This window comes from Rhipicephalus microplus, chromosome X, assembly GCF_043290135.1.
Source record: "Rhipicephalus microplus isolate Deutch F79 chromosome X, USDA_Rmic, whole genome shotgun sequence".
In the NCBI taxonomy this organism is placed as follows: Eukaryota; Metazoa; Arthropoda; class Arachnida; order Ixodida; family Ixodidae; genus Rhipicephalus; species Rhipicephalus microplus.
This window is the reverse complement of record NC_134710.1, coordinates 487,094,277-487,115,700: the sequence shown is the minus strand read 5'-3', so window position 1 is coordinate 487,115,700 and position 21,424 is coordinate 487,094,277. Positions and strand designations below refer to the sequence as shown.

Genomic DNA, 21,424 nt, shown 5'->3' with positions numbered 1-21,424 from the left:
CACAGAAACGTAAAGTAGTGTTGACTGCTTCTTGAACGCTGGGTTTATCAGCGCAAAAGAAGGCAATGTCATCTGCATAAGCTAGAACTTTAACTTACTCAGCATCATATCGGTAGCCTCTTATGCTGGACTTTAGAAGCACACTTAAACATAATGGTTCCAGATAAATTGCAAAACGCGAAGGTGACAGCGGACATCCCTGACGTACAGATGAATTTAACTCTATTATATTGGAAAGTATGCGATTTACAATTAGCCTAGTAGTGCACTTCTTATAACAAAGTGAGATACCATTGTATAGTACATCACCCAACTGTAGGTGTCTTAGGAGCCGGAACAAAAAAGCATGCTGTACCTTATCAAATGCTTTTGCAAGGTCTATTTGAAGGAGGGCTACTTGGTCCATGCTACCATCTATACACTCAAGAACTGAACGTGCAATATGAATGTTTGTCTGTATAGAGCGACCACGAATTCCACATGTTTGGTGGTCACCTACACATTTAGTAATCACTCTCCGTAGCCGATTTGTCAACAATTTAGCAAATATTTTGTAGTCAACGTTACATAATGATATAGGCCTGTATTCGTTTAATCCCTTTAATGCGTTAGGATCAGCACTTTTTGGGATTAATGTTGTATGGCTCTGACAGAAAGAAGGAGGAAGTTCACCACGGTCATAAGCTTCTTTAAAAAGTTGCTCAAGGAAAGGTATCAGAAGTTCCTGAAAAGCTATGTAAAATTCGCCACTAAGGCCATCTGGGCCAGGAGTTTTGTTTTTCTGCAACGTTGTTATTGCAAATTTAATTTCCTTTCTGGTTATTGGCCCCTCTACAGGGAGTCTATCATCATCTTGTAACGGAGGCACAAGGGCAATGAAGTGGTTAGCTTCTTCCTCAAAATTCTCCTGAAGCTCAGCCGCGGTGAACAAACATTTGTAATAATCTTCAAATGCGGCTCTTATTTCACATGTCTCTGTGCAAAGGGAACCCCGCGACTCAATTTGCTGTATCTGTTTAGAAAGTGCATATCTCTTTTCATCCCCGAGGGATATTTTAGTGGGTTCCTCTTCAGTAAAATGGGTAACACGGGAACGAATCTTAGCTCCTCTGTATAAATCTGTATCATGTTTTTGTATCTGTGCTCGAATCACATTTATCTCGTCCCCGTACAATCCCGGCTGTTCACTTTCAAAAGTATGGAGCTTATGAAGTAATACATAAAGATAGCGCTTTTCGGCTTTTTTTATTTGCGCTATTTCGCATAAAATACTAATTGCCTGATACTTTACTCTTTCTTTGAACCTTTCCCATGGAGCGAAAATTGGTAGCTGTCGACACTGTGTTACCTCTTGTACCGATTCTTTTACTATTTTAACAAAACAATCTTCGCGCAACAACTGTACGTTAAGTTTCCATAGGTCCCAGTTTAGAGGGGTTTTACGAAAATTTTTAGGACCCCGAGAAACAGTGACCAAGCAATAATCTGTAAAAAATATGGGCTTTACAGCATAATTATGAATGCGAGACCATAAGCTTAGAGGTACATATACACGGTCAAGCCGAGCATGAGAGATGCCTTGAAAGTGCGTGAACCTCACCGAAGAAGGTGCATGTGCTGCCACATCTATTAAATTGTGGTCATTCAATAGTTTCTGCAATAAGGCTGCACTTGCATCATAACGATTTGTTATATATGAATGATCTCTAGCGTCACAAACACAATTAAAGTCTCCAAAAACTACCAAAGTTCTGTCAGTGTTTAGTAGCGAAGTTAAAGAAGGGAAAAAAGAATTCCTTTCATTCACTTTGGAGGGAGCATAGACACAGATAAACCTCCAATTATGGGAATGAAAAGATAAGTCGCAACAAATGAGGCGTCCTTCCCCATCAACATGTAGTGACGGCAACATATGATTCAAGGGCTTTGTGATTAATAAAAAGCATCCAGCGGATGCACCACGTGCTGGGCTGATGTATAAATTGCAATTACGGAAAACTTCCAGTGCAAGATCGGCGTCACGACCAGCAGAAATCTTAGTCTCTTGCACTGCAAGTACATCAATGTTGTACTGCTGAAGCACGTGGCGCAACTGCCACTGACGCCTTACATTCCTCAAGCCACGTACGTTGAGTGTCGCTACACACATGGGAAACGTTAGCGCGGTAGCCATTTTGATATCTTACTACTTTTGTAGGTCACCTTTAGCCACAGGCCAACCTGTGGCTTTACCTCCTTTGCACTTTTTAGGAGCACTTTCTTCAGGACGCTGGCATAGGCGGCGCGTCTCTGGGTCCCCAAAGAAGGTGACACGTGGACCACACGAAGACAGTTGCTCTGTCGTGTCTGGCGCACTCGTTGTTGCTTCATCGATGACCGGTGCCTGACGCTTCCTTGTCTGTCTGCAATCCATTCCTTCTTGTTCCTCATTGTCAGGAGGCTTGTCCTTAAGGCCCTCCAAGTGGTGTTCGTCAGCCGCATTGCATTCATTTATGCTTTCACTGGCGTCGTTAGCGGTGTTATTTTGCGTGCCAAGGGTATCCATGGACAAGTGTTCCGCTTCCTTTAAGGCACCTTCTGCTCCTCCCGCTGCTTCTCCTGTCGCATCAACTACCTCAGTGACATCCATAAGATGATCGAGACGTTGGTCTTCTGTGCCTTGGCCAGAACGGAGTTTGTTGGCATAAGTCGACACGCAGGTATCCGACGAGTGACCAAAACGCTGGCATTGCAAGCACCTCGGTGTTTTGCACTGTCGTCGTACATGCCCCACTCGCTTGCAACGAAGACACAGTGGAGGCCTACCGGGAATAAGTACGAGGCGTTGGTGGCCATAGATTGACATAAGGTGTGGTATTGAGCTCACAGTGATAGTGTCCTTGAGCTCTAAGGCAACGTCTCTATTTGTTGTCATGCATTGTTCCATTCCTGCACTTCTCCATGCCTCTCTTTCAACGGACTTCACAACGCCGTAAGCTTGGAACGCCTCTTCAACACGTCGCGATTCAAGATGAGGCGGAAGCCAAAGTAGTTTCAGCCTAATATTCTTGGTCTCCGGATCTAGCACCATGCACTTCAGCCCTTTTACACGGAGCTCACCACAAGTGACGAGTTTCTGTTTCGCCATGCTGTTTGCACACGTACCATCCATACATGGCTCATTTGATACTGGCCAACTCCAATAATGTCCGCTGGGCTCACCACTTTAAGCAGCGCGTCACGGAAGTCTGGTGCACGGTACGGCCTACCACTCATGTCGGCATGAAGGAAAACGGAATTCAAAACATCGTTACCGGTTGGAAGACGTGGCAGGACGACTTTATAGCTTGAGTCTTCATCATGAAACGGAGTCGATGATCCTCGGCCGTTGGCCGATACGCTGTTACCAGCAGAGAGCATTTTGGAACGCAGCCGATCGGTGCGGCTTCTTCTTCCTCTTCCCTTATTTACTTCTTTACTTTAATGCATAAAATCCTCACCAGTGAACCAGTGAACTACGCACAACATACTTCATCAGAAGTCAGGCAAACACACGCAAGCGTCAAGAAGGGGAAGCCACTCCGAAACGGGGCCAAAAGTCTCAACAACACTGCGCACTTGAGCAGCTGCTTCTCGGAAAACGAATCTGATTGACCATGGTGGCTCAGTGTGTCTAATAATTATGCGACTTTTCATAGTGAGTACAGTCCCAACAACATAAACAGGTCATATAGAGTATTATCAGTCAGGGGCTTTTTGAAAGGGAGGAACCTGTTACCATGAGCTGTGATTGAAACTTCTTTCCTTATTGTTCTTTTTGGAATGTTGCAAAAATTAAATGCGTCAGGACAATGAATAAAACAATGCTCTATCGTCTCAGGTTCACTGTCTAGGGTACATATATTGATTTTTCATTCAGCCACGTTTTCACTCGCAGAGTGGAAGTGTGCAGTTATAAAATGTTTTCGCTGAAGGAGAAATCCACATTCTACGTACATGAAATAATACATCGTGACCAGACAAAATTCAATATGGCTTTCAATAAATGGGCTCTGGGCATAGGTTAGTCACAAGTGCAGTGGTTAAATTTGTTCTGTCAGTAGGATACAAATACTCTAAGCGAAACTTGCCTTTTAAAAATTTGGCAGTATACCAACAATTTCTGATATATAAAAGGAAATTGGCAACATAAACGGTTTTGAAGAACCGTTCATAAAAAGGGTGGCACACCTCCTTGAGGTCGAAAAACCGCAACACCAACTGTTGCACGAACAAATTCGCAACGCCGAGGCCACCCTTTTCAAGCGGAAAAAAAGATTGTCGGTTCTCATAGGTTCTCAACAATAGCTCTAAATAAAGCAAGCAAATATCCTATGAAAGGCTTCAATATGCACACGAGAGCAGTGCAACACCTGCAAAATATAAATATGCTTTGACGCAAGGAGTATATTGTACGCTTTCGCTCTCGCAAAATAGGAAAGCTCTCCTTCATACCATGTTTCCACCTTTCGGCGGATCGTATTTATCGCAGCGGTCCAGTGTGAGCCGCTGTTACGATATATATTGAGAGGCACACCAAGGTACTTTATAGGAGTCGCATTCCAATAGATAATTGCGAGGATCGAAAGAGTGTGGGTCCACATGCCTAGTCAGAATCCACTACTTTTATCAAAATTTATGCTGGCGCCAGCGACTTCACAGAAACGTAAACTAGTGTTAACTGCTTCTTGAACGCTGAGTTTATCAACGCAAAAGAAAGCAATGTCATCTGCATAAGCTAGAACTTTAACTTCCTGAGCATCATATCGTAGCCTCTTATGCTAGACTTTAGAAGCACACTTAAACACAATGGTTACAGAAAAGTTGCAAAAAGCAAAGATGAGAGCGGACATCCCTGACGTTAAGAAAAATTTAACTCTAATATATTGGAAAATGTGTGATTTACAATTAGCCTGGTTGTGCCCTTCTTATAAGTGAGTGAAATAACATTTTACAGTACATCATCCAATCGCAGTTGTCCTAGGAGCCTGTACAAAAAAAGAATTTTGTACCTTATCAAATGTTTTAGCATGGTCTATTAGAAGAAGGGCTACTAGGTTCATGCTACGATCAATACAATCAAAGACTGACTATCCAATATAAATGTTTGTATAGAGCGACCACGAATACACAGGTTTTGTGGTCACTTATACATTTATAAATTTCGAAAATATTTTGTAGTCCAGGCTACATAAAGACATAGGCCTATATCTGTTGAATCTCCTTAATGCGCCAGGATCAGTACTTTTTTGGAATAATGTTGTATGGGCCTGATAGAAATAAGGAGGAACTTCACGTTCATAAGGCTTTTTAAAAATTTCCTCATAGAAAGGTATTAGAATTTCCAGAAATGGTATGTGTGATGAGCGAAGAAAACGACAACGACGGAAGTGTGGGGCAAGGCGCGTGTAATGTGCGCGTGGGTGTCAGCGAATCAGCTGATGACCTGTGGTGGCCCATAGAGGTGGCGTGCCACGATTGGGCCACGTACGACCATTACGTGGCAGTAGGCTGTGTGGCTGGGGACGAGCCCGAGCAGCGGCAGACGGGAGACAGCGGGCCGAAGCGTCGGACGCAGGTGATCCAGGTTCCGGCCAGGGAACGCGGCCATCGGAGACGCGATGCTCCATGCGGGGCATGGCCAGCCCGTCCAGCGAAGAGCGTGCGCCGAGACGCGATGCTCGACGCATCCGTGACCATTAGCCAGGCCACGTTCATCGCTGTGTCGAACGGCTGACCGTGGAGACGCCTCGCCGAGATCCGCGATGCCCTCGGCAAGGAAGAGAACAGCAGGCCAGGCCGTGCCCCGAGATGCAGTACTCGTGCCGGCAATGCCGCCCCAGCTGGTAGTTGGACGGCAGCAGCGTGGACGGCCGCGTTCCCTGGCCGGAACCTGGATCACCTGCGTCCGACGCTTCGGCCCGCTGTCTCCCGTCTGCCGCTGCTCGGGCTCGTCCCCAGCCACACAGCCTACTGCCACGTAATGGTCGTACGTGGCCCAATCGTGGCACGCCACCTCTATGGGCCACCACAGGTCATCAGCTGATTCGCTGACACCCACGCGCACATTACACGCGCCTTGCCCCACACTTCCGTCGTTGTCGTTTTCTTCGCTCATCACAGTATGAAACATTCGCCACGAAGGCCATCTGGGTCAGAGGTTTTGTTCTTCGGCGATATTGCTAATACAAAGCTAATATCTTCTCAGGTTATGCGCTTATCAGCAGTGTGTCTATCATCATCTTGTAACTGAGGCACAAGGGCAACGAAGTGGTCAGCTTCTTCCTGGAAATTCTCCTGAAGGTCTGCCGCGGTGAACAAACTTTTGAAATTATCGACAAGTACTGGTGACTAGGCGAGATCGTGCATTATAAAATGATGTTGCTTTAGCGCTGCTGAGTTTGAGCGTGAAGGAAAGATACTATACAGTAACGAGGGGGAAAAAACAAACGACAGTGTGAGCGCTACTGAGACAGCTGACAGCACTCACACTGTCATGCGTCTTCCTCCTTCTTGACTGGATATTATATTTCCTTCGCGCTCAAACTGAGCTGCGCTAAAACAACATCATTTTGTAGCAATCTTCAAATCCGTCTTTTATTACACATGTATTTTTGCAAAGAGAACAACGTGACTCAATTGGCAGTATCTGTTAACAAAGTGCATATCTCTTTTCATCCCCGAGAAATTTCTTAGTGGGATTCCCTTCAGTGAAATGGGTAACACGTTAACGAAGCTTTGCTTCTCTGTATAAATCTGTATCGTGTTTTTGTATTCATGCAAGAATCGCATTTATCGCATTAACGTATGAATCCGGCTGGTGACTTTTAAAAGTATGAAACTTATAGAGAAAATCATAAAGATATTGTTTTTCCGCCTTTTCTCTTTGAGATATTTCACATGAAATAGTAATCATTTGATACTTCCCTATTTTTTAACCTTTCCCGTTGAGAGAAAATTGGCAGCTGTCTTTACTGTGTTATCTCTTGTGCCAATTCTCTTACCATTTTAACAAAAATATCTTCGCGTAACAGCTGTAGGTTAAGCTTCTATCGGTCCTAGTTTGTAGGGGTATTACGAAAATTTTCAGGAACGCAAGAAACGGTGCCCAAGCAATGGCGTGTAAAACAATATGCGCTTTACAGCATAATTGTGAATGCGAGACCATAGGCCTATATATTCATACACAAGTTCGAGCCAAGCATGACAGATGTTGTGAAAGTGCGTGAACCTCACCGAGGAAGGTGCATGCGCTTACACATCTATTAAATTGTGGTCGTTCAATAATTTCTGCATAAAAGTTGCACCTGCATCATAACAATTTGTTTTATATGAATGATCTCTCGAGTCACACACACATATCTAGTCTCCGAAAACTACTAAAGTTCTGTCTGTGTTTAGCAGCGATGTTAAAGAGAGGACAAAAAGCATTCCTGTCACTCTATTTGGAGGGAGCAGAAACACAAATGAACCTTCAATAATCGGAATGAAAAGGAAAGTCAGAAAAATGAGGCGTCCTTCCCCATCAACATGTAGCGATGTCAAAGTATGATTCAAGCGCTTTATAAACAATAAAAAGGCATCCAGCGCAAGCACCACGTGCTTGGCTGATGTATAAAATGTAATTATAGGAAACTCCCAGTGCAAGTTCGCTGTCACGAGAAGCCGAAATCTTAGACTTTTTCGCTGCAGCTACTTCAATGCTGTACTGCTCAAGCACGTGGCGCAACTGTCACTGACGCCTTACCTTCCTCAAGCCACGTACGTTGAGTGTCACTACACTCATGGGAAACATTAGGGTGGTAGCCATTTTGCTATCCTAAAACATTTGTAGATTACCTTTAGCCACAGGGCAACATGTGGCTTTACCTTCTTTGTATTTTTCAGGAGCACTTTCTTGAGGACGCTGGCATAAGCGCGTCCCTCAGTCCCCAAAGAAGGCGACACGTAAACCACAGGAAGACAGTTGCTCTGTCGTGTCTGGAGCACTCGTTGTTGCTTCATCGGTGACTGGTACCTGTCGCTTTCTTGTCAGACCGCTATAAATTGCTTCTTGTTCCTCGTTATCAGGCTGCTTGTCTTTAAGGTCTTCCAGGTGGTGTTCTCCTGTAGCACTGCATTCACGTATGCTTTTACTGGAGTGTTTAGCAATGCTATTTTGCGTGCCGAGGGTCTCCATTGACATGTGTTCAGCTTCGTTTAAGCCACCTTCTGCTCCTTCCGCTTTTTCTCCTGTCGCATCAACTACCTCAATGGAATCCATAAGATGATACTGTGGTTGCTTTTCTGTGCCTTGGCCAGAACGGAGATTGTTGGCATAAGTGTACACGCAGGCATCCGACGAATGACCAAATTGATAGCCCTGCAAGCAACTCGGTGTTTTGCACTGCCGACGGACATGCCCCACTCGCTTGCAACGAAGACACAGTGGAAGCCTATCGGAATAAGAACGAGGCATCGGTGGCCATAAATAGACATAAGGTGTGGCATTGAGGTCAGAGTGATGATGTCCTTGAGCTCCAAGGCAACGTTCCCATTTGTTGTCATCCATTGTTCTATTCCTGCACACCTCCATGCTTCTCTCTCAACGGATTTCAGATTACCGTAAGCTTGGAACTCCTCTTCAACACGTCACGATTCAAGATGAGGTGGAAGTCAAAGAAGTTTCAGCCTAATATTCTTGCTCTCTGGATCTAACACCATGAACTTAAACCCTTTTACGCAGAGCTCACCACAAGTGACGAGTTTCTGTTTCGCCATGCCACTTGCACACGTAACCGCTTGCATACTGGCTCATTTGGTACTGGCCAACTCATGTGATGTCCGCAGTGCTCACCACTACAAGCAGCGCGTCACGGAAGCCTCGGGCACGGTACGGCCTACCACTCAAGTCGGCATGAAGGAAAACAGAATTCAAAACGTTGTTACTGGTTGGAAGACGTGACAAGACGACTTAATAGCTTGAGTTTTTTGAAAATACGAGTTCAGAAATATGTGAAATCAAATAAAATAGACTCTGTTGGCATTCCGTACATAACTGATGGTCAAATAATCTTTCCAGAAGATGCAGAGAAGGCAGCCTGCTTAAACCAGTATTTTAAATCTGTGTTTGCTGAACCATTTCAAGGTGAAATGCATTGTAGTATAACCCAGCAATTTGAATATATGGAGGACATTAATATTTCGATTATTGATGCGTGCACTTTTTTTGAACGACTTCAACAAAACTCAGCTCCGGGGCTGGAAGCCATTTCTAATCACGTATTAAGAAGTGTGTAAGTGCTCTAGAACCATTTTAGCCGTTCTAATTTCAAAATCACTTGAAGGTCAGAAACTGCCGTCTGAATAGAAGCAAGCAAATGTGCCAAATTCAAATTCTTGAAACAAAAATAATGCTGCAAACTACCGGCCTATTTCTTTGACCAGTGTATGTTGTAAACCTCTTAAATGCATTATATATAGTGGTATTATAAAACACTTGGAAAGAAATATTTTTACTTTACATATCAGCATGGCTTTAGGTCTGGTCGGTCATGTGTTACACAACTGTGCGAGTTTTCTCATGATGTTTTAAGTTCATTTGATAAGGGTTATCAAGTCAACTTCGTATTTCTAGACTTTCAGAAAGCGTTTGACACCGTTCCGCGTGCTCTTTTATTACGTAAATTATCTTTTTAGGTCTGCCTGCATCTGTTCTTGGTTTCTTGAGGGATTATTTAAATTCTAGAAAACAGTCCATGCGAGTAAATAGTTCGTCTTTTCCATACGTTTGCGCATCTTCCAGGGTGCCACAGTTTTCGGTATTGGGTCCTTTACTTTTTTGGTCTATAATATTGACTTGTCAGAGATGCTAACTTCAAACGTGAGTGTGTAAGTGGATGATTGTGTTATTTATAGATAAACAAACAGTATGGACAATATTTGTGCTTTACATCGTGATCTTGACATTGTCCTAAGGGGGTGTGAGAAATGGAAGATGTTTCGAATCTAAAAAATTATTGCTTTCTTAGTTTTACCAGAAAACACAAACCTTTTCACTCATCCTACCGCTTGTTACGAGCACAACTAGACAGTGTTGAGCATTTTAAATACCTTGCTGTATACTTGTCCGCTGATTTACCTTGAAATAGGCATATACGTTACGTAGCTGGCACGGCTGACATTGCATTAAACATTCTTAAACGCAATTTTAAGTCTGCCCCAAAAAGTCTCAAAGAGTATGTTACAAATGCCCGACGCATCCTTGAATATGCCTGTACAGTGTGGGATCTTCCGGGTCAAACTCTAATCTATAAACTTCAACGCATTCAAAACAGCGCAGCGTGGTTTGTCAGTATTAATTACAATTTTAGCTTCAATGTTCAATGCATTAGGAATAACTTAGGATTGATGCCTCTTGAGTGGCGCGGAAAATTCTCACGATTAAAGTTTTTCTGTTTTATATTCTGTATTGAAATCCGCATTAACAAGACTTTATACATGGTGAGCCCCCACTACGCGTAAAAAAATGATCACTAAAAAAAAATCCGCGAGGTCAGCTGTCGTAGTGGTGCCTTCGCAAATTCTTTTTTTTTACCATTCGCGAATGAAATAATTTCAATACGTGTGTTGTTGATCTTGCATCTGATGCTTTTTTTTTTGACCATACAAGATTAGTGCTTTTTGTGAATGTGCCGGAGCTGCTGCGCAAATTTATGCCATTTTTGATGGCGCAAACGTGTGTTTTGTTTAACTGTAATACTGCTTTTTCCCTTCACCCCCTTAGAATAATGCCCACTTGGGAAATGTAGGTCGCACTCATAAATAAAGAAATGAATTATTAAATAAGTAATAAATGAATCAATATATAAATAAAGAAAATGAAGTCGATGATCCTCGGCTATTAATCGGGACACCAGGGCACAAAGGTTTGTTGTTAAACGAAATAGCTGATTCTCTTGCGAAGGCATCCCTTTCGACACCAATTATTCCTATTTTTCCTCATACAGTATACATTACGGTGGCGCGATTTCGCACAGTTAAAATCAGGCAAAATTTATCTGACCCTGCACTGACGGCTTCTCCAGAGTACAAACACTTGTTATTTGCCTGGCGCAGTGAACTGACCAATTCAAGGATGATGGATGTTGTCATCACGAAATTTTGTTGCCGCGTTACCTCCCTCAATTTTTACTTGCATAGATCAGGTATATTGAATTCCCCTATGTGCATTTACTGTAATCAAGAGGAAACGATCAGTCATTTTTTATTACACTGTCGCCGTTTCGATTTATTCAGGCAAAGCATACTAGCACCACCTCTTCAAAGACTGGGCTTGCAACTATCACAACCTGATCTTCTTTCATTTGGAGCCTCTACACTGGGTTTCAGCCACAGGGATGTTTTATTCACCGTTCAAGAATACATCACTGCGACTAAACGATTTTCTTGCTAAATTGCTGTCTCACTATTTTTGTTGTTTTTTTTCTGCAAACTTGATATCGGTATTTCAAATCAAAATTAATTTACAAAAAAAACTTTGTAGGAATGACGCAATGCTGAAAGTTTAGGGCAAATACACCTTATAATCGGCCAATCCCCTTCTTTGGGTGCGAGGCATTTGCACAGGGAAACAACAACAACAACTGATACGCTGTTACCAGCAGAGGGCATTTTCGAACAAAGCTGATCAGTACGAGTTTGTCTTTTTCTGCATAGGAAAAAAAGAACGCTACATAAATTCCAAGTAGTGGAAATAGTCTCCTTAACTCATTTTGTTCGACAGGTGTCACGCCGACAATGAGCCCATTCAGCGATTTCTAGGCGCATTTGGGAGGCCATCAAACTACGTCGAAAAAGTCCGAGATAGTGCCATCGCCGCTAAAAACACACAGGAACTTTCAAACAGCTTTAAAAATGGACACCTATATCCATATAGCGAAAAACATATCATGGCTTTCCAGAGGCGTTGATCAAACAAACAGCAAACGCTAGATAATGCACTGCATCTGTGGGGCATTGTGGCACTCTTTATGGCCATCCAAGATGGCGAGCGCGCAGCGTGTGTCTTGGAGGCCATGAAACTCTTGCTTTAGATAAAAACCTCTATGTACTAATCGTGCGCGCGCGCGTGTGTGTGTGTGTGTGTGTGTGTGTGTTTGTGTATGTGTGTGTGTGTGTGTGTGTGTGTGTGTGTGTGTGTGTGTGTGTGTGTGTGTGTGTATAACAAACCATATAATTGAATATGCCCTAATCATTGAAGGGCGCACTAGGGGCCGGATTTCGCTGTCGCGTTCAACTTCTAAAGGCGAAGCTTAATTGATATATCGTGTTTCAGGTCCCCAAACCATTATATCATTATGAGAGACACCGTACTGGAAGGCTCCGGAAATTTAGACCATTTGGGGTTCTTTTAAAAGGCAAAGCTTAACTTAAGGGTCCCTAAAATTTTTCTACCCAAAGTAGGATATCTACACCAGCTTAACTCTTGCTGTCAAAGGACTTGGAAGCGAAAATAAGTGAGGAGAGAACAAGAAAGATCAAAAGCAGTAGAAAAAGAAGAGGATGTAGGGAGCGAAGGAGAAAAGAAAACGTGACTGCCGATCTCCCCTGTGTGGGTTAGCCGGTGGGTGCCATCTACGCGAAGTCGGGGCTAACCTTTAGTTGCCTGTGTCGGGGGGCCTCAAAGTAAAAAAACCCGGCGTTGGCTCAATACCCAGAATTCCCTTCCCTCGACACGGCTCCGCCACGCACGGCTAGGCGTGGGAAGGGGTCCAACCCCAGTCCACCCTCTCGTCTCGGGTTCATCGTGACGTTTGTCTCGGGTCCATGGTGACGCCTTTCTATGGTATGTGGTGAAAGGTATGGACCCACTCACCAAAGTCCTACTTGCGCGGACGCCCCTGCTGAGAGTTTTCCTGTGTTTGCTGTTTTCACAGACACTTTCACCTGGTAAAACGCCGTATGCCTGGGAGGTGGGGAATGTTATTGCCATCGACAAAGCAGGTGATCGGAATTGCCCGCCTAATTATCACCCCGATTCGTCAACTAGTCTGCCCTATAAGCCCATGGGTCATGTAATGTACACCGAAATCATCAAATGCTTTGACTCGTAACAATGCGTTCATCTGTCACCCCATGGCTTTAGCGAAATTTAGGAATATCGCGTCTGTTTAGAAGTAACAATCTAAGTTGGTGTGAGTTCCATGCAGAAAAATGGGCAGTTGTGTTTCGCAGCGGAAGCCAGTGGTTACGCTGCAAAATACATCTGGCCCTTTTTCTGCATGATGTTGACACCAACTCAAAGTGAAACCTTCAAACAGACGCGATAATCTTACATGCTCTAAGGCGCCACACCAACGCCTATTACTAAAACGTTTTCTCGCGGGTATTAACCCCGACATTTTCCGATGAATCGAAGCGCTTCTGACAAACCGTTCAGAATCCGTTACATTTAACAAACGTGAACCTAGTGCCCTGCCAGTGACTTCCGGCCTACGGCAAGGAGCTCACCTTCGACCTCTACTTTTCTTAATATTTATAAATGACCTACCTCTGCACGTGTGTTTCAATGTTTGTTTCTACTCAGACGACTGTGCCATTTATCGAACAATGACTAACCCATCGAATCAAGCTTTACTACAGGAAGACATTAACTGTCTACGGCAATGGTGCGACCATTGTTAAATAGATACTAATCCTAAGACGTGTAAACGGGTTGCATTTTCTCCTTGGCATGAGCCATTGCTTTACCAATACGCAATCAGTCACATTCCTGTGTGTGCTACTGAGCAGTCATACAAGTACCTAGGTGTCATGATATCAAACGACTTATCCTGGCACACACACGCCAATAACATCAATTCATCTGCTAAAAAATCAATCGGTTTCCTGAAGCATCATCTTAAACGCACACTCAGAGCTGTGAAACAACTGGCCTACCAGGCTATATTTAGACCTAACCTTGAATATGCATCCGCTATATGGAATCCTCACCAAACCTATCTGATCAATGCACTCGAAGCCTTTCAAAACCGCGCCAGACTGTTCCTTCATTTCAAATATTCATAATACGTGAGCATATCTTACTTAAAGAAGAATTGAATTTGCTTCTGTCGTGTGCGCACCGGCGCAATGCAACTCTTCCCTTTTTACTGAAGTTTTGTCGCACCTCATTTAGAGGGGCCCTGCAACACTTTTTAAGCATGGTCAGAAAACGCTGCCTATCGATAATAGAGGCTCCCGACCGCACTCAAGCCAAATATCATTGCGCAGCACGCGGCCTGGAATATACAATAAATTATCAAAGCTAGAAATCGCTTCGTATTCTCTCCATAAGTTGTACAATGAGCCCAAAAAATTACTCATAGTAAGCCAATCTATCAGCCATTTGCTGGTTTGAACATGGCGCACTCGGTCGTTCCAGAGACTACCGCGGGAAGCCGGGACTTGTTCGCGCGTGCACACGCGATCACACTGAAAGGCCGTGCATAGGATAAAAAAAGCAAAAAGTGCTCAAGGTAACGAGGCGTGCATGACGTTTTTCTTTGCGCCTGTCGTCTCCCTCTTTTTAGCTTCCAATGCTTTCGTCGGGACAAGAGAAGAGAGAATGCATTTGCAGCATGCGACAAATTTTTGTAAGTGCACTCGCACTGAGCGGATTTTTAAAAATGTTGTGCCATTTAATTCGTGAGGCACTAAGCTCTTCCAGAGAGTTCATTCCATGATTACTTGTAAAAGTGTTTCAGAGCCTCTTTAATCAACCACCTCATATACTATTAGTAGCCAAAACATCTCATCGTACACGAGACACTTTTCAAGTGGGCCTCCCTCGTATGCGCACTGCTACCTTCTCCGCCTCATTCTTTTGCCATGTCGCTACAGATTGCAACAACCTGCTCCACCGAATCGTCGCCGATCACTTGCCCATGTTTGTTTACGGAGAGTGCCACTGCGTAGTTTTAGGACTGATAGCGCTATTTTATTTTTGACTTGTTTTCTTCAATTATATAGGAATTTGTGATGACGTACTGAACACTTCAGACCATGTACTCATGTGTATCTTTTTCTCTTCGGCGTTCAGGTATGTATCATGCAAATGTCTAGCGCATGCATTTTTTATCCTTTTCTATTTTTGTATTTTCAGTTATGTTTATTCAAATTACGTACTAATATGCTCCCACTCTATATGTAATGCCTCTAATAAGGGTTTTTTTTAAGGTAGTAAAGTGATGTGAAGTGAAATGTACGCGTGAAAAATGAGCGCATAAGCGCGCACCGTCGCACCGCGACAAGCGAGGTGCCGAGCGTGCTCTTTGCACCATTTTGCTCGTACTGCAGAACACACGCTGATATTTCTTCCGCGATCAGTACCACCAGCGGTAGGTGATACTTGCCGTATGGACGGTGAAGGCCATGGGTATTCATGGCTCAGTGACTAACACCACACGCTGGGGAGCTAGAGGCCACAATTTTGATACCGTGTGCTGCAAAGTATTTTTCTTTCTTGCTTTTCTTTGTACATGCAATAATATACATGTACCGGGCATGATGAAGGAGTGAAATAGTGATGGTGACGCCGATGGCATAAACCAGCCGAGAGTGTTCATATAATTGATTTCGAAACAAATTGATTCTAAAAGAATGCAGGATGACAGTAATATGACCGTGTAGGAGACAGCTTCTGAATTCCAATCAATGTTGTGGCCTTAAGATGATGTTGAGCTAGTGCTAGAAGCTAGAAGCTAGAAGCGGCGATGGCGTAGTGGTTAGAGCATCCGCCTCGCATGCAAGAGGTCCGTGTTTCAAATCCCGGTACCGCGCAGTCTCCAACCGGATTAAAAAAAATCCGCGTGTTGATGGAACTGCATTAAAAGGCCTGGGGTGCGGCCTCACCGGCAAACACCACCGAGAACGCACTCCCTCACCAGAGAAGGATTGGCCACCCTGGTGCAGTATCTGGCCACTACCTCCCACATGCTTACGTCAAATAACTCACGGCCCTCAGTCCCTAGCAGCTGCGAAGCAACTGACCACGGCGGCGGTCAGATCTGCAACGCAGCAGAAGGTGCTAAGAATCTCTGGATCCGGACAGGGCGCCAGTGGAACCTGAACTTGGCAACGTTTAACGCTAGAACCTTATCTAGTGAGGGAAGTCTAGCTGTACTATTCGAGGAGCTAGAGAGTGTTAAATGAGATATAATAGGGCTCAGTGGGGTTAGGAGGACAGATGAGGCCTATACGGTGCTACAGAATGGGCACGTCCTTTGCTACAGGGGCTTGGCAGACAGAAGAGAACTGGGAGTGGGATTCCTAATTCACGGAAACATAGCTGGAAACATAGAGGAATACTATAGCATTATTGAAAGGGTCGTAGGTATCGTAATTAAACTGAATAAAAGATACAAGATGAAGGAAGTACACACTTACGCGCCTACATCCAGCCATGATGACGCTTCAGTTGAAAGCTTCTATGAAGACGTGGAATCGGCAATGAGTAAGGTAAAAACACAGTATACTATAGTGATGGGTGACTTTAATGCAAAGGTAGGGAAGAAGCAGGCTGGAGACCACGCAGTAGGAGATTATGGCATCGGTACTAGAAACGCCAGAGGAGAGCTACTAGTAGAATTCGCAGAACGCAATAATTTACGGATTTTGAATACCTTCTACCGAAAACGAGAAAACCGCAAGTGGACATGGAGGAGCCCTAATTGCGAAAAGAAGAACGAAATAGACTTTATAATGAGTACACACCCTGGTATCGTGCAGGATGTGGAAGTGATTGGCAAGGTACGATGCAGTGACCATAAATTGGTACGGTCTCGAATTCACCTAGACTTGAAGAAGGAACGACAGAAACTGATACGCAAGAAGCCAATCAATCAGCTAGCACTGAAAGGGAAAGTACATGATTTCAGAGTGTCGCTGCAGAACAGGTACTCGGCTCTTAGTGAGGAAACCAACCTTAGCGTAGATACAATGAATGATAATCTGACGAGTATCATTACGGAGTGTGCAGTGGAAGTTGGTGGAAGGGTAGTAAGACAGGACACTGGCAAGCTTTCCCAGGAAACAAAAAACCTAATTAAGAAGCGTCAAATCATGAAAGTCTCAAGTACAACAGACAAAATAGAACTGGCAGAGCTTTCGAAGTTGATTAATAGACGTAAAGTATGCGATGTAAGAGGGTATAACATGGAGAAAATTGAACACGCTCTGAAAAACGGAGGAAGTGTCAAAGCATTGAAGAGGAAACTTGGGATAGGCAAAAGTCGTATGTATGCACTAAAGGACAAAGAAGGCAAAATAACTACCAATATGGATAGGATAGTTAAAATAGCGGAGGAGTTTTACAGAGTTCTGTACAGTAGCCGAGACAACCACGACCTTAATACTATAAGAACTAGCAGTAACCCAGATTACACCCCACCAGCAATGATAGAAGAAGTCGGAAAAGCTTTGGAGAGCATGCAAACAGGCAAAGCTGCTGGTGAGGATCAGGTAACATCAGATCTGCTGAAAGATGGAGGACAGATTGTGTTAGAAAAACTACCCACCCTGTTTACGAGGTGTCTCCTGACGGGAAGAATACCAGAGTCTTGGAAGAACGCTAATATCATCTTAATACATAAGAAAGGAGATGACAAGGACTTGAAGAATTACAGACCGATCAGCTTGCTCTCTGTAGTATACAAGCTATTTACAAAGGTAATTGCTAACAGAGTAAAGAAAACGTTTGAATTCAATCAACCAAAGGAACAAGCAGGATTTCGAACAGGCTACTCAACAATTGACCACATTCATACTATCAATCAGGTAATAGAGAAATGCTCAGAGTATAACCAACCACTATACATAGCCTTCATAGATTACGAGAAGGCGTTTGATTCAGTAGAAATATCAGCCGTTATGCAAACACTGCGGAATCAGGGCGTAGATGAAATATATATAAACATTCTGGAAGAAATCTACAGGGGATCAACTGCTACCATAGTGCTTCATAAAGAAAGCAATAGAATACCAATCAAGAAGGGTGTAAGGCAGGGGGACACAATTTCCCCAATGCTATTTACCGCGTGCTTACAGGAGGTTTTCAGAAGCTTAGAATGGGAACAGTTAGGGATAAGAGTCAATGGAGAATACCTTAGTAACCTGCGCTTCGCCGATGACATTGAATTGCTGAGTAACTCAGGGGACGAATCGCAACTCATGATTACGGAGTTAGACAAGGAGAGCAGAAAGGTGGGTCTTAAAATTAATCTGCAGAAAACGAAAGTAATGTACAACAACCTCGGCAAGGAGCAGCGCTTCGAGATAGGTAATAGTGCACTTGAAGTTGTAAAAGACTATGTCTACTTAGGGCAGGTAATAACCGCAGAGCCGAACCACGAGATTGAAGTAACTAGAAGAATAAGAATTGGGTTGAGCACATTCGGCAAACATTCTCAAATTATGACAGGTAGATTGCCACTATCCCTCAAGAGGAAGGTATATAACAGCTGTATCTTGCCGGTACTTAGCTACGGAGCAGAAACCTGGAGACTTATTAAGAGGGTTCAGCTTAAATTGAGGACGACGCCGCGAGCAATGGAAAGAAAAATGGGAGGTGTAACCTTAAGAGACAAGAAGAAAGCAGAATGGATTAGGGAATAAACGGGTGTTCAGGATATCATAGCTGAAATCAAGAAGAAGAAATGGACATGGGCAGGGCATGTAGCGCGTAGACAGGATAACCGCTGGTCATTAAGGGTAACTGACTGGATTCCCAGAGAAGGGAAGCGGGTTAGGGGGAGACAGCAGATTAGGTGGGCAGATGAGATTAAGAATTTTGCGGGTATAAGTTGGTAGCAGCAAGCACAGGACCGGGTTAACTGGCGGGACATGGGAGAGGCCTTTGTCCTGCAGTGGACGTAGTCAGGCTGATGATGATGATGATGATGAAGCTAGTGCTTTGGTGGCGGTATGTCTCTTATCTACGTTATTTTTGTGCTCCTTGACATGCCGTTTGAAGTTGCCGATTTCTTTTACATATGATGCGTGGTGGTCTTGACAGGGTATCTTTTACACCACTCCAGGGTGTCGTTCACGTTCTAATGAATTTATTATGTGCATCAGCAGGCTTCCTAACTTGTGCGAGAGAACGTGCGCTACTTGTGAGTCATGACTCTTGAAAATTCCTACAAGAGTTGAGCTTACACAGGGAGCATACGGAGTAGGGGTAGTTTTCATGTCGTTGGTTCATACCCAGCAATTCGGGACATGGCTTTTAGTTCACCGTTTTTCACACCACGTAGCGTACAGACCTCCATGCGGTACAACACAATGTGCATCATATATGAAGCCTTTTGCTGAGGTTTTACCATGATCAACGTCTACTTTCTCATTGATTTACCGACAGGTGATTTTTTCCTCCTGCAATGCTGCTTTTCTACTATGAATTTGGGAAAGCTCTTCAGAAAAAAATCGACCCCGCACAATCCCACTAAATTGCAAACACAAATACAAGTTCCTTTACCGTACATGTAACTAGATCGCAATTAGCGAATAACTTGACGTTTTGCTACAATTAGCATTTCAAAAAGTGCCCCGTACATTCTAAATCGATACATAAAAGTGTCTCAGGAGAAAAATCCAGCCGATCACTTGAAACTAATCAAGGTGTACAGCATTAGGATGTTCTCAGCATTAAGTTGCTAAAGTGCAATTAGCAAAAAATCAGGCATTAGTCAGTAATCATTTTTAGAAAAACGCTCCCCATAGCGTTACGCCCAGTGCTTCCTCTTGGGTTTGGCTTTGCCGCAGTTGCATGCCCCAGATTGCTGAACATATACCCAGCAATTTGGGATATCGCTTTGAGTTCACCGTTTTTCACACCACGTGGTGTACAGACCTCCATGCTGTACATCATTATATACATGATATCTGCAGACTTTTGCTGAGGTTTTACCGTAATCAACGTTCACTTTCTCATTAATTTACCGACAGGTGAATCTTTTACCCCTGTAATGCTGATTTCATGCACTATTGACAGGGGAAAGCTTTTCGGGAAAAACTACACCCAGCAAAATTCCGCGAAAGTGTAATCGCAAAGACAGGTTGCCCTACCGTGCATGCCATAAGTGAATAACTTAGAGATGCGCTGAAATTGCCCAGCTTGCACAAAAGTGATATAAAACTGCTTTGAAGCGAATTGTTCCCTTTGAAACGAACGTCTTCTAACGTTTGTTTTTGGGTGCTTAGAATCTGTTCATCCGACTGGAGCGGTCGTGTATCTCCGCTAATGTCCGCCGGCCTGGAGACAATACGAAGAGGTTCCACAATACTTCTTTTAGCAAGTCGCAAAAATCTGTTCTTCTAAGGAGATATTCGACAACCACCGTATACCTTGAAAAGTAGTTAAAAAAACCTTATACAACTTGGACTGTAATGTCCATTTTTCTAGCGGAACTAGGACTAACCGTCAGTCGGCGAAACACTCACTCCACAGAAAGTTGCTTCTCTTTGATTGGGCCCATAAATTGCTCATGGAGTGGAGTCTTTTTCGCAGCTGCGTCTGTAGCCTTAAAAATCACGACACAAGCATAAAGTAACGCAAAACATATTAGATTAGATTTGTGGGGTTTAACGTCCCCAAACCACCATATGATTATGAGAGACGCGGTAGTGGAGTGCTCCGGAAATTTTGACCACCTGGGGTTCTTTAACGTGCACCCAAATCGGAGTACACGGGCCTACAACATTTCCGCCTCCATCGAAAATGCAGCCGCCGCAGTCGGGATTTGAACCCGCGACCTGCGGGTCAGCAGCCAAGTACCTTAGCCACTAGACCACCGCGGTGGGGCGAAACGCAAAACAGAGTATAACGGACTGACGTGACCACACATGCTCAATCAACTAACTGACAATCACATTTCAGAACCCAGAGGAGGAGCGCGGATGGATACAAGACCAACGCTAAAGAGTTTGGGGGGAATTAAGTAAGACTGTTATCTATGCCAGTAAATCACGTAAAGTTTTGGAAACTCTCGAGATTGCTGAAGCAATGTCAAAAACTCACTCCTTTATCATTTTGTGTGTTACATTTCTTATCGCAGTGAGCAATAGCGTGTGCAAGCTTGACTTCAAAGGAAGTTCACGTAGGTTAATACAAGTGTGTGCAAGTCCATGCATGCATTGACCAAACGATGTCGATCTGCTGCTTGACGGGAAAAACGGGGCTTTAAAAATCTGTATTATAGTGGTATTTGAAGTTCTATTTATAATCTTACTGAAATATACTTCTAATATCCGTATTGCTGACGGCTAAGAAGATACATTCGTAAAAACACAAGCTAAATATATCACGATGATTGTAAGCGTCTTTAAAAGTCCATCTTATAGCAGGTTTTTTAATCCTAATTATATCCTTCCTGAAGTCGGCTTCTTT

General features: G+C 43.7%; 1 protein-coding gene and 1 pseudogene across 1 annotated transcript in view; both read right to left on the bottom strand.

Moving 5' to 3' along the window:
- Positions 1 to 21,424, bottom strand: part of LOC142776718 (uncharacterized) — a 394,390-nt gene that overhangs the window by 157,267 nt on the left and 215,699 nt on the right. The gene's annotated exons all lie outside the window — the stretch shown is intronic.
- Positions 2,186 to 3,426, bottom strand: LOC119160782 (uncharacterized; annotated as a pseudogene).